We start from the raw sequence: 14820 nt of genomic DNA, 5'->3' as shown, positions 1-14820 counted from the left end.
TTAAAAGTGTAAATTCCTAGTTATGATGAAATTAAGCCACGGATTTGGCGACGCCAAAAGCTACGAAATACTATGAATGGCTTACATCAATGCGTCGAGCTCTTACCTGCGGCTGTAATGCAACAAATGCAATCGCAATGTGACAGCCAAAGAGGGAGTATGAAGCGCGAGAAGGAGAAAAGTGAGCGCCGTTAGCTCACGCTGTGTATTTCTTATCCAAAAACTTCAAAAAAACGTACAGAAATTGGGTTTTATACCTTAGCCAAGGTTTTTGGGTGGTCAAAACTAATAATCTGGAGTCCTACCAAAGCTGGGTGATGACTGGCTGATACAATTTGGAAGCTTGTAGCCCCGGCTCATTAATTATAGAGTTTATCCGAGAAAATAGGAATTACAATATTTCGGATTTATCAAAATAATAAATGTTTTACAAAGAGAACTCCAAAAAATGGTGTTTGTGTTAGCTTGCTGCTAACAGCCATAGCCAAGAGGTGTTGGTGTAGGCTCTCAACTTCTCAACCTTGGAGAAGGAGATGGAGTTCTTGCTCAACACAATGAGACACTGTGTGAGCGTGTGTGTTGGTGAGAATGCATAAAGAAAGCCCCTTTCTTGCCTTGGTCGACCTTTCTCTCTCTCTCTCTCTCTCTCTCTCTCTCTCTCTCTCTCTCTCATACTTGATCCCCATTGGCCCTTGCCAAGCTTGGACAATCATGTCTTGTGGTCATTTCAAGCAATAGGGGTAGCATTTGAACAAGTGTCCTTCTTTCCCCTTTGAGAGAGAGGTCTTGAATAATGCTTGACTAATTAATTAATTAAACTAGATTCTCATTGGACCTCTCTAAAGGTCATCCAATAGGCTTTAGCACATTATGAGGAAAACCTTGCCAGGGGCTTGACATGTGTCCTATATAGCTCTTGTGGAAGGGGTGACACTTGAGAGACTGCATGTGTGTTCTCTCTCCTCCCGTACCTCTTGGGCTCCTCCCCTCCTTTGTAGGCACCTTTTTGACTTCAAGCACCTTAGTCATTAAGCACCTCAAGCACCTTAGTCATGGAGCACAAAAAGTACCTCAATCATGTCAAACACCTTTAATGAAGCTAACCCTAAGGTCTTATAAGATCTATTACCTGTTGATTGCTCTTTGGTAGACCATACCCCTTTTGGACCCTTAATGAGAAGTAGCCTTCTCTCCCTTTTGGTCCCGTGATGAGATAGTTCTAAAAGCACATAACTATATTCTAACTCTTGCTCCCATTCACTTTTCCACATTAAATGATCATTTCATTATGAGAAAATCATTTGGGATAGCTAGATATTAGATTTTATGACACACATAAAGTTCTTAACGATCTTTCTATCCCAAATGTAGATTGGAACATGTTGATTGCAAGATATGCCTACTTTGATTCCATTACTAAAGCATATAAAGTTCTTTCATTTTCTCGACAATTCTTAATGAGCTTTTTATTCGAATGTAGCTTGGAACATGTTGATTGCAAGATATTTTAGCAAGAATGAAATTACAAGAAAGAAAAACACTTGGCTGTGGCAAAGACTTGACTACCAAATTATCAGAGAAAAATTCAGGTTTTTTATCTTTTTCTTGAGTACCATGACTATGTAGTACCGGGCAAGACGCGGCTTTTGTGTCCTATAAATTTTGGAGAGACATTGTGCCGACTGTCCACCATATTTTTGTATGGCACTCACATAGATCGCACACTATCTACCTTTTTTATATCATTTCAAGGTTTTCTTAGTACAAAAAGTTAATCGGTGTTTTGGTTTTTCTTTTGTAGCCCCTTTGAGGCGAGATTTTTTCTCTACAAACTTGTTCAAGTTAAAACATTGCTCATAAGGTTAGTGCTATGTCTTGATGGAGAGATTTTCTTTACAAGAGAATGACCTTTTGATTTTAAAATGTGCTTCACACGATCGTCTATATTTATTTTGAGTTACATTTTTGTTTAGAAAACTTAATTAACAATCTAGCTATAATACTCTATTTACATAGTAACTACCATGGCTATCATATTTTTTATTTAAAAATGTTAATAAAAATTTTACCCATAGTTTTCTATGTACAAAGTATGTATCAACAATTTTGAAGAATGATTTTTTCTATGATATCTTGAAAGATGCATTGTAAATAAGAAAATGGATTGGAAGGTTTTATAAAATTGATAATCAACACCTAAACTACAGTCTACATGATAGTGCATGAGGAGGGCATCTTGGAAGATCAACACACCATGTGAGCCCGAGCCCTTCAACTGTCTCTTGGTTCTCTCATTCTCTCTGCGTTTTGTAGTCCTCACGCTCTTCTTGGGCATCCTTGCCTTAGGTAGGACTCGAAACTTCTTATAGTCGGCTTCCATCTCGCATGGTCACAAGTATTCTGAGCTGCAATATTCAAGAACCTTGGGATGATGTCTTGCTTCTTTCTTTTCCTAGCATTCACTCGATTATTCCTTATGTGAACTATCCCGCTCCCTTATGTGTTTACTTGGTGAGTAACCACCTGACTATCATTTACACATTTAGACCAATTCACAAATTTACTACGATAACAAAAGTTTCGGAAGGGTATAGGTAAACCCCCAATTTAAGAACCCTTAAGCGGATGCCAAGTGGAAATCATGGTTCCTACACAATTTGGCCTTCTCTGCAGCATAGAAGGTCGATGGGACACAGGTCGATGGTGCCTCTGGTAGCATGCGTGACAACAACAAAATTTCTTGTGCTTATTCAAGGACATGGATGCCACACTGATTTGAACTCACTCACAGCCAATAGATTTCCGTGGTCATTCCCATCTATACTATATATGAAGCAGCTTAAAATTTTCAAGGAAAAAGAGGGCCTCCATGTGTCACTCCCTGGTTCACTTCAAAAAAACTTACAAAACTTGTAATCTACAATGCAAAGTGAAAGGGAAGACTATAAAAAATGACAGCCTTTTGCATAATGTAAGAAATGACAAACCTTTTCAAATGTACACTCAAAGACTTTCTATTCTACATAGACATAGAAATCTATATCTATATCTATACTATATATGAAGCAGTTTAAAATTTTCAAGGAAGGAGAGAGCCTCCATGTGTCACTCCCTTGTTCACTTCAAAAAAACGTTACAGGGTGCAATTTTTGGGCGAGCAAGTTTTGGCGAGCACTTTTTAAGAATCGAGTGAGCAGATTCCCAAAAGATCCTTTATCTACCCCCCCCCCTCTCTCTCTCTCTCCCTCTCCCCCCCCTTTTCAACTAAAATTTGATTGTAGGTTCACAGCCAATGTACATTCAAACAAAAACCACCATGGATGCATTCAATACACTATTGATAAGACACAAATAAGTTCCTTACACGCAATTATGGTCTATTTCGTAAAGGAAACCCCAAATCTATGTGTTCCATTGCATCAAAAGTAAATAAATATGGGGGGGATACATCATGGGTGAGGTGGATGAAAGAAGGGCGGTAGGGGGCCATATGCTCCGGGAGGAAACAAAGGTCGTGCCAACGGGGGCAGTCCACCAAATGGTGGGGGAACTCCTCCAAATGGCAGAGGGTATGAACCATATGTGGGGGAAGGTGTACGTAGTGAAAGAGGCAATGGATCAACTCTGGGCGGGGCCTCAGATGTGGAGGCACTAAATGCATTGGGAGATGGTCTAGTTGCACACCATGCCAAAACTGTGGCCGTGAAAGTAGTATATGAAGCTTCTACTGCTCCGCACTGACTGCTAAGTGGTGTCGACAAAGGTGGCTCCAGCGGATGAATCTGCTTTGCCACTTGCTTCGGATGCTCAGTTACCTGAACTCTGTCACTTCTACAAAACATCAATGTCGAGCCTAAACCAGAAGGTAGGCATTCAGCGGCTCTAGACAAGCACTGAAAACTCACCAATCCTTCTAAAACCTGATGTAGTGCCTGCATAGTAGTAAACATTGTGTTGCCAATGTCCCCACTCCTGCAAAACAGTCCAGCACAGCATCTCCCATGTTTGTGAAGGTACCTAGTAGCCATCTACAAAACAACAAAAATTTTTAGATTTGTTATACCTCCAACATTTTAGGAACATAAAGAAAAAACATCCAATAAGTTTCTAGCACCTGGCAAATGCTGGACTCCTCTCAACACCTCTACAATAAGGCCTGCCCATACGATCAAGCGTCCACTGTGTGGAATCTATACCTGGTATCTTCTCCCACAACATATCGTCATCTGTAGAGAAGCCACGTACATTTTCTGCAATCTCTCCATCCGCTCGATCATACCTCGAAAACCGACACCCACCGGTTCTAGGGGGTCAAAAAAGGACTAGCAACAAAGCACCAACCTACAAATAACATTAAAATGTAGATATTTTGAGATGTGAATATCAAAGATACTATTCAATATCAAAGCAAAAACTAACATACCCCCTCTACATAGTCTTGAACAGTCGTACAGCTAGACTCCGGAAACCGTATGTACAATATCCTCAATAACTGGAAATGAGCTCCCCCTACCTTCTAAGTGAGAATGGGCAGATGTTCTGCACGACATGTCTCCACAACCATGCCATGAACCAAAAGAAACTCGGTTGCCAGAAGGACTGCGGCATCCACAAACTCACTATCCCATTGGTTCCATAAAGGAACCCCACCCGTGCTAGCTACATGTGGCCTAGTGTGTAAGGGAAAGGCCATGCACATCAAATGTATGCCACCCAATCTCAAGCTTGGTTTCATCTGCCATGTTTTTGCTAGAGAGCCCAAGAATCTATGTAGTGACTGCATAGAATTGCGGTCAATCTTTGTTAGCACTAAAATTGTGGACATAACTATGAAGGTAAATTAGCATGGCTTATATGTCATTCCACAACACATTTGGAGTAGCTTTTGCCAACCACTTGACACTAGCATGCACTGCAAGGTGGCGTGGCTCGACATGCATATCTATATGCTCAACATAAGATCAAATATATCTTTTAGGCAATTCTAAAGAGAACAACACAATATTAGCCATTTTCACGTACCAGGAGGGTTTTCTCCGACCACTCTAGCCATGTCCGGTAGGTCCTCTACAGCCATGCCATGTGATGGTGAACATGGAGGGGACTCCTGAATGCCCCCTACTAGTCTCAAAGTGAAGGAAAGTGTCGGCCCACAATGGCTCATAGCACCAACACTTTGAGCACTATCGTTGAATTCTACAGAATAGTCCTCAACCACATGCTCGCTCTCACTATCATTGGAAGCAAGAGCTCTTTTCTTTCTCTTCCCACGTTGCCGGTCAGCCAATGGTGCTTGCGGGGCCAATGTGGAGCCAATGTTTGGGTCTTTCTTTGAGGTCTATTTCTTTGAGTCCGGTTTCTTTGTTGTGTTTGGATATAGTGTATCCTCTATCACAACATCTTTTTTCATGAAGCAGATGCTCCGCTATTAATTAAAAAAGAACAATTATTGTGCCCATGTCGTATTGCATGGAAAAGGTAAAATCTACATAGTACGATACGTATGTAAAGTGCTTCCTCTTTAGGTGGTTATTCCTTGTGCGGGTAATCCAGCCACCAAGGACACTTGAGCCACGCTCCCTTTGGCCGCAATTCATCTATCCAGTCGTTTGGATATAAGCCCGTCTCCTCTCTCTCCGTCCTGCACCATGCATCACTAGCCTGCTCGGGAATAGGGAAGACTAGAGCATATCTCCACCATCTACAAGACAACAAGCAATGTTTTGAGCCATCGTGACAAGATTAGTGTATCCTACAACATTCATAATGTGTTAATCAAAGATGTCCAACCTGTACAACATGCGTTGTGCCGTGCAAGCAAAGTGGGATTGCTCTTTGGGATCTTGTGTGGACTTGATCCGTGCACTCCACTTCTTGAAGGCTTTGTCAAAGTAGTTCCATGTGTATGTCTACAATGTGTGTGCAAGTGTCCAACCATGCCACTCTTCAGCCTTCTCGTGTTGGATAGCAACCTGCTAATTCTCTCCCTCCATTTTCTCGGCCATCTCAAGCACTCTCCTACAACAAATAAGAGGACACAAATTAGATTACCAACAAATTGATTTGAGGACATAATCACTTGATCCCATCTTTCCAACGTTATGTATGGCTGAAAATTATGACACCAAAAAGAGCACCCAGTTTTGTAGCCGGTTGCTACATTCTTCATCATGATTCTCCCTTTTATGCTTGCATGGATAGAGATCAGCCATTTTTTGATTTGGAAGACGGCATTTCTTATTTCAAAGGTGAAGGTGATGTTATTGTATTTGGGGATATGAATGCTCGCACAAAAACATTGCAACACGATACTCAACAAGTTGATATGCCATACATTTCAAGGGAGTTGAAGGAAGTTCACTTGTATGACGTTCTTCAATGGATGAGAAAGACCGGATCACTATGGAAAGTTACTTTAACACATGTGTAATAGCACGGGTATGCTCATTGCCAATGATGTATCTTTGTGGAGTGGAACCAATGGATTTACATGTAGGAGACATAATGGGGATAGTGTGATTGACTATATGATACTCTCCAAAGCCATCATGTATCACATAAAGAGTTTTATGTTTGGCCAATGGACCCCAGAATCTGACAATCGAACCTTATGTATTGACCTTTCATGTGGAGAAGCAACTAAGCATGATAATTTTAGCCAAAGGAAAGAGAAATTATCACTATGTATGGATTTCAAACGGGCACCAATATACATTGAAATGGTTGAGCAAAAGTTATGGATGAAGAAGCTTCAATATGATTCCCCATTGGAAACTAAATGGGAAGCTTTCAAGAAAATTATTTATTCTTGTGCCGAAGAATGCTTTGCTATAAAGCATCTCCATGGTATCAAAAAAGATAAATCACGCAAAAGGTGGTTTGATAAAGAATGTCCAGATGCTCAAAAGTACTTGATAAATCTTGATGCAAGTATGGACAATGACAACTATCAAAATCATTTGAATACATACAAGGCATTGATTTAAAAGAAGAGAAGAATATGGGAAGTAAAGCAACAAATTTTTCAAGTCCAAGAAAAGGCACATGCATGTGGAAGATTTTGGAGAAACTTGAGGAGCTGCAAGCGGGTTGAGAATTTTGCAATGCGGGAAACATCAAGTGTTGGGTTCTCAAGAAGTATCTTTTTGATGCATTGGTCTTCTTTATGGAGTTGAAGTGTGGGGTGGGAGCATCTCAAAGTCTACTTGAAAAGAGTTTGAGAATGTCCAAAAGCATTTTCTTACAAACTTTCTCCAAGTGAAGACACAAAGACCATATTTGCTCCTACTTCTTGAGTCGGGATGTCTTGCAATTGAGGTTATGGGCATGGAAAGGGTTGTAGAGTACATGATAAAGATGCATCAAAACCCCTCACGTCAACTTCCTACAATTGCATGGGAAGCAGGCAAAAAAGTTCAAAAGACACATAAAAGCAAGATCTTGAGCACGGGATGGATGCAAGACATAAAGAAGTGGTTTGGGAGATGGGATGCATTACACTTGCTACATGATGCTTCAATTGACTCCCAAGTGAATGAAGATTTTCTACAACGCTAATGTATTACGGCTTGGGAGAAATCCGGTGGGTCATGCTTCATACATTACACCACCCATATTGCCCCCAACTACAAAACCATGTTCTTCGCTGAAAAAGGAAATTGTACTCACACTTACATGCTTGAGCCTATCCCCTTGTCGGCGATACGCACTATCATAGCCATTTGGCTTAGCTCCCATTTCCTTTGATGCAAAATAGGGCATTGGGGCAATGGAGAAGAGTCAAATCGATTGTTCACATTATGCTCATTGCAAGTTCGAGAGTCTGAGTACCACACACTACTAGAGTGCTTAGATTTTGGTCACATCCGAACTTGCTTCTCTCACATTTTCAGCCATAACTTAGACCTACACACTTTCCTCTCCCAGCCAAAGTGTGGGCTCTCCATGGCGACTCTCATCACCACAATTTTGGAGCATCGAGAGTCACTCATCAGCCATACACATACTACATCACATGTAACTTTGATCCCATAGGTCATATTTGACCTCCGAGGAAGATAATAAAATCTCTCTCTCTCTCTCTCTCTCTCTCTCTCTCTCTCTCTCTCTCTCTCTCTCTCTCTCTCTCTCTCTCTCTCTCCCCTTAGTTTTGTCCACATGATCAAATTTTGATGTAGATGATTCGTCTCAAGCTCCGTAAGCATGTCAGCTTGGTTATCTCTCTCTCTCTCTCTCTCTCTCTCTCTCTCTCTCTCTCTCTCTCTCTCTCTCTCTCTCTCTGTGTGTCTATGTGTCTCCCTCTTTCTCTTCCCTCCCTCAATTCTTCCTCATTCTATCCGTGATGTGCACACACACACACACACACACACACACACACACACACACACACACACACACACACATAGTATATCTCCCCCTTTCCCTCCTCATCTTTCTCTACTCTCTGTTTTTGCTACATGGACAAACTAGTCAAATTATTTCTATGTACTCTCTTTATGTCAGTGAATCCCTCTCTCTGTCCCCCCCCCTCCCCACTCTCTCTCTCTCTCTCTCTAACCCTCACTTTGTCCACCTGGTCAAATCCCTAGTGGGGATGCTTGCCCTCACTCTCCCCATGTGAGTGAGCTTGCCTCCCCTACCCCCCCCCCCGCCTTCCATCTCTTTATCCTTGATTTTTGTGCACATGGTCAAAATTTCAATCACAATGTTGCTCCTAGCTCTCCCTTATTGATTGATTTTGTTCTTCTCTCTCAATTTCTCAGTATTGTGTACCCCTTTCAAATCTTTAGTGAGGATGTTTCTCCTCTCTCTCCTCAAGTTTTGTCCAACTCTCAGATTAGTCCACCCAGTGAAATATCTAGTGACAATGTTTCCCTTCACTCTCTCTAAGTGAGTTCTCTCTCTCTCTCTCTCTCTCTCTCTAACTTTACTAAAAGCGCACTTGCAATGGAGAATGGCACTTTAAGAGTTCTTGTTGTGGAGAATGAGAACCTCAAGAAGGTTCTTGAAATGCAAACAACACGCTTGATGCATCTTGAGAATGAAGCTCAAGAATGTAAGCGCTCTCTTGTTGACATGAATGTATTGATAGAGCGCTTGATCAAAGTTGAGAGTGATCATGTATTCAAAGAGGGAACGATAGATACAATACTACATGATGTATGTGAGATGAGAAATGCATCCAAATCATGGGTTGCTATATGTAAGGATAATGTGGTTTCTACATCTCCTATCATGCAAGCCATTGTCCAAGCAAAGAATGTAGATAATGTGGACACTCAAGAATTGCAAGAACGGAAAAAACACTCAAAGAACATCGTCATTCATGGAATCAATGAGGAAAGCATGGAAACACCCCAATCTTTTGCGGTTTCTATTGAAGAGTTTTTGGCTACATACTTTGGCATGCCTAGAATCATGGCTTATGGTGCACATCGAGCTGGAAAACGAGGAGTCCCTCGCTTGGGAGAAAGACCTATTGTATGTACCATGGTTGATGAGGTAAAGAGAAAGATCATCCTTGACAATAGTTGGATCTACCTCAAAGGAACAAAATGTACGTGGAAAAGCATATGAGGAAAGAAGCAAGAAGGTTAAGGTGTCATCTCAATAAGAAAAGTCACTTGACGAGGATGCAAGTCCACCCAACAAATAGGGACACATGATCTATGAGACCAACTCACGCTTGCGAATAAGCTTTTGTAATTGTAACCGGTATCCATGGAATGTGGGGATTGGCATTCATAAGCTTACCAATGACTCCGATGTGATACTTCTTGTCGAAACATGGGAGCAATGTGCAACCAATTCTTGGATTTGACAAATACGATGTGCATTCTTTGATGTGGGCCAAAAATGCAAAGCAACGTACAGGCCAAGGAGGCATAGCATGTATGATCAAAAAGGGTTTGAAAGATGTTTCAATTGTCAAAGAAGATAAGTATAAACGCTACTTATGGCTGAAAATCAGCCCACCAAATGGTCAAGTCATGTTTGTGGCTGGTTGCTACGTTCCTCAATATGACTCCAACTTTTATGCTCACTTGGATATGGATAGAGATCAGCACTTTGTTGAACTAGAGGAAGACATCTCTCATCACAAGGACCAGGGTGAAGTCATTGTATTTGGAGACATGAATGCTCGCACAAACATGTTACAACACAACACACAACAAGTCGACATGCCGCATGTCTCAAGAAGAATGGATGACTCATACATGTAGTTCTAATGATGCAAAATATGTGGATCACTATGGAAAGTCGCTTGTACATATGTGCAATAGTATCATAATGCTCATTGCAAATGGTGTATCTTTATGGCAAGGCACCAATGACTTTACATGTAGAAAGCACAATGGTGATAGTGTGATTGACTATATGTTGTTTTCGGAAGCAACTCTAAAATGCATACAGAGCTTTAAACTTGGTGAATGGAATCCGGAATCGGATCATACGATGTTATGTATTGACCTCAAGTGTGGTAAAAGACCCGAGCATGTAGCCTCCAATCATGATGTGAAGTATTCATACCTACGTCTTAACTTCAAACGAGCACTTATATATGCTGATATGGTGGACCAAATGTTAAGCATGACAGAGCATCAAGAGAGCCAAACATTAGAATGCAAGTGGAAAATTTTCAAAGAATTAATTTGCTCTTGTGCAAAGGAATGCTTTTTGGTGAAACACATGTCTTGCAAAAGGTCTAAGAAGGGTAGCACCAAGAAGAAATGGTTCGACATGGAATGTAGTCAAGCCCAAAAACACTTGCTAAGGTTGGATGCAAGCAAAGACAAGGAAGTCTACTTGGAACATGCACACACATAAAAAGCACTTGTTCCAAAAAAGAGGAGAAGGTGGAAGTCAAAAAACAACTTCTTTTAGCGCAAGAGAAAGCACATGCATGTGGCAAGTTTTGGCAAAATCTAACAGGCAAGCGTGTTGAGAGCTTTGATGACTTGACTCTTGAAGATATGTATACAAATTGCACGAACCTCTATGAGCATCCCAATGTTGATAAGAAGGAGTGTTGTAGCTCCCTTCCGTTTATGCCTCCGTTTTTTACCATTGAAGATGTATGCCACGCGCTTGAGAAACTTGCTACTCCCAAGGCAGGGGACCTTCAAGGTGTCAAAGCTGAAATGATTACATGGACAAGCAAGAAAACACGATATTGGATACGCGATATGTTTAACCTTGCACTTTAGCATGGCATGCCTCATGATTGGAGTGAAAATTGGATCAAACCTTTGCACAAAGGAGGAGATGTAAACATGTGAGCAACTATCGCACTATAATGGTTGGTTATTTGATGGCAAAGTTATTTGGATATATCATGGAGATGAAGATAAGTGAATGGGATGAAAAGAACGGCAAACTTATGCTTGGCCAAGCAGGTTTTCAAAAGCATCATAGCACTATTGATCACCTTGTCACTCTTGGAGTTCTTATGGAAGCATCTTGATTGAAAGGAAAAAAGTTGTATTGTTGCTTTGTGGATTTCAAGAAAGCTTTTGACATGGTACCACGAGAAAATCTCTGGAGACGTATGCAAAGGCTTCAAGTGCTGAGAGAATTCATGCATGTAGTCTTTCGCATCTACCAAAAAGTGATATGTCGACTACTACCATTGGTGTCAAACAAGGATGCCCACTTTCCCCAACCCTCTTTGGGCTACTCATTCATGAATTGGAATGCACGATTCTTGATTTGATGCAACAAGAAGGCATAGAAGAGGTTCAGATCGAAAATGCAATGATCGTGATTTTGCTTTATGCCGATGATGTAGTGCTCTTGGCACATACCTTAGAAGATGCACACAAGCTTATGAGTGTCTTGGAGCTCTTTTGCCTACATAGCGGGCCGATTGCTTGTGTGAATGGATCCAAAACTGGAAAGGTTATGCTTGTAAAAACCCTCAATGATGAAAATCCATGCATTGTATACAACAATGATCAACTTGAAGTGGTAGATAGCTTCAAATACCTTGGCCTTGAGGTTCCATCCAATCATAAATGGTAGGATTGTGTTATGCATCGCTTGGAAGCTCGAAAGAGGGCTTATTATGCATTTGAGAACATGTGCAATGCTGGACAGATCAAGTGTTGTGCTCTCAAAAAGTAACTCTTTGACACATTGGTGACACCGGTGCTTCTCTATGGAGTGGAGCTCTGGGGTGGTAGTATCGGAAAGTCTACTTGGAAAGAGTTTGAGAATGTCCAAAAGCATTTCTTCACCACCCTACATGCTCTTACTTCTTGAGTCCGGATCACTTCCCATCGAGGTCTTGGGCATGCAAAGGGTTGTGGAATACATGCTTAAGACACAACGTAGTCATTTGTATCGACTTCCTAGAATTGCATATGAAGCAAGTTAAAAGGTCCAAAAGACATGCACGAGAAAAATACTAAGTTCGAGGTGGATGCTTGACATCAAGAAATGGTTTGGAAGATGGGGATGCATGTCACTTGGTCAAGGATGCGCCGATCGACTCCCAAGTTAATGAGGCCTTCTTACAACACCACTGTATCACGGCTTGGGAGAAATCCGAAGGTTCTCGCTTCAGCCATTACAGTACACATGTTGTCTCTCTTCTTCTCCGAACGAGGTAACCGAACCCAGCCCTACATCCTTAAGCGCATCCCATTGAGTGCAATTTGCGCCATTGCCTCCATTTGTCTTAGCTCCCATTCTCTACACTGCGATACAGGATGTTTGGGCACTGGCGAGGAGTTTCGTCGACTTTACACCTTATGCCCTTGTCAAGTGCGAGAGAGTGACTACCACACACTACCTGAGTGCTCATCATTTGACCACATTAGGTCCTCTTTTCTCCATATATTCAGCCATGAGTTGTCCCTACATACCTTCCTCTCCCAACCACAATGTGGACTCTCTATTGTGACTCTCATTTCATCCATTTTTTAGCATCGAGAGTCACTTATGACCTCCACTCACACCACGTGACATGTTCATTTGGTCCCTTAGGTCATATTTGACCTCCGAGGACGATAATATAACTCTCTCTCTCTCTCTCTCTCATCCTTAAGTTTTGTGCAATAGTCAAACCTCCACACACAATATTGCTCCTAGATCTCCCTAAATGTATGATTTTGATCATCTCTCCATCTCTCTCTCTCTCTCTCTCTCTCTCTCTCTCTCTCTCTCTCTCTATCTATCTATCTTCCCCTCCTCAATTCTTCCTCATTCTATCCGTGATGTGCACACACACACACACACTCTATCTCCCTCGTTCTACTCTCTGTTTTGTCCACATGGACAAACTAGTCAAATTGTTTCTCTATACTCTCTTTATGTGAGTGAATCCCTCTCTCTCTCTCTCTCTCTATCTATCTATCTCCCCTTCCTCATTCTTCTCTAACACAATCTCTCTCCCCTCTCTCTCAGTCTCTCTTTGTCTCTCACCCCACACCCCTAAGTTTTGTCCACTTGGTCAAATATTTCATGTGAATGTTTCTCCTATCTTCCTAAATGAATGAGCTTACTTTTCTCTCTCTCCCTCTTTCTATTTCTCCCTCTCTCTCTCTAGCTACAAACTACAAATCCATTATTTTTGCCATTTTTTGCAACCCTTCTACATCCTTGAGCTCATCCCATTGAGTGCGACTTTCAGCATCACCTCTATTTGTCTCAACTCCCACTCTTTACGATGTGACACAAGATGTTGGGCACTGAGGAAGCCATCTCCCTCTCACTATTCATGTCTCTCTTGGTTTCTTAAAACCTTCTTATTGAGTTTGAGAATCTTGTACTTGGATTTATGTCTTTGAGCTTATGTTTACGAGAAAAAAATTTACTTTTAAGCAATAACAGTATTGGTTTAAGAAAAACACACATATACAAACATTTGACCATTGACACATCCCTCTCTCTCTCTCTCTCTCTCTCTCTCTCTCTCTCTCTCTCTCTCTGTTGTTGGATAATCACACATACAATAAATAATAACCAAGAGATTGGATTCATATAAATTCAGAGCTAAGCAGTACTGTGTGTGTGACAAAAGTAGGAAAAATCAGAGAGATGATGAGAGAGAGAGAACTCACACCAATATCAGAAGTTGTATATCAAGAAGATGCCCAATACAAGTTCTCCAAAACAAGACTCAGTACAATCCCGTCCTTTCAAAGTTCCCCAATCCCCAATATAAAGTTGCGGCCTAAATTCAGTTAACTGTCTGATTCTTGGCATACAGTAACAATATCTGATCAGGCTTACAATATCCGACTAGCTACTAACATTTAGACAATACATCCGATATCCGACTGCATATCCAAATACATATCCGACTTTGTATTTACCCTTCAACTCTCTCTCTCTCTCTCTCTCTCTCTCTCTCTCTCTCTCTCTCTCTCTTTCTTCTCGTCCATCTCGCTCTCCCTCTCCTATGAGCATCTTATTGAGTTTATCTAGTATTACTTCACATATACAAACATTTGACTTTTGACACATCCCCTCCTCTCTCTCTCTCTCTCTCTCTCTATCTCTCTCTTCTCGTCCATCTTGCTCTCCCTCTCCTATGAGCATATTATTGAGTTTATCTAGTATTACTTCACATATAATCAATGGACTTAGCTCCATTTGTCCATAACACCTTTGACAAATCGCAAATTGGAATAATTGGACATATTGTGTAGGATAGCTACAACATGAAGACATATTATTGACCATCTTAATCTCTCTCTCTCTCTCCCCATTAGCACAAATTGTATATGCACTCGTGTATAGGATGCATTACATAGTTTGAGAAGGTTGGCTCTAGATTAACCAAAGCCTCAAGTTTTCACCCTACCACTAAGTCTT

This window comes from Adiantum capillus-veneris, chromosome 13 (assembly GCF_014529385.1).
Source record: "Adiantum capillus-veneris isolate H3 chromosome 13, ASM1452938v2, whole genome shotgun sequence".
Taxonomy (NCBI): Eukaryota; Viridiplantae; Streptophyta; class Polypodiopsida; order Polypodiales; family Pteridaceae; genus Adiantum; species Adiantum capillus-veneris.
This window is presented reverse-complemented; position numbering follows the sequence as displayed.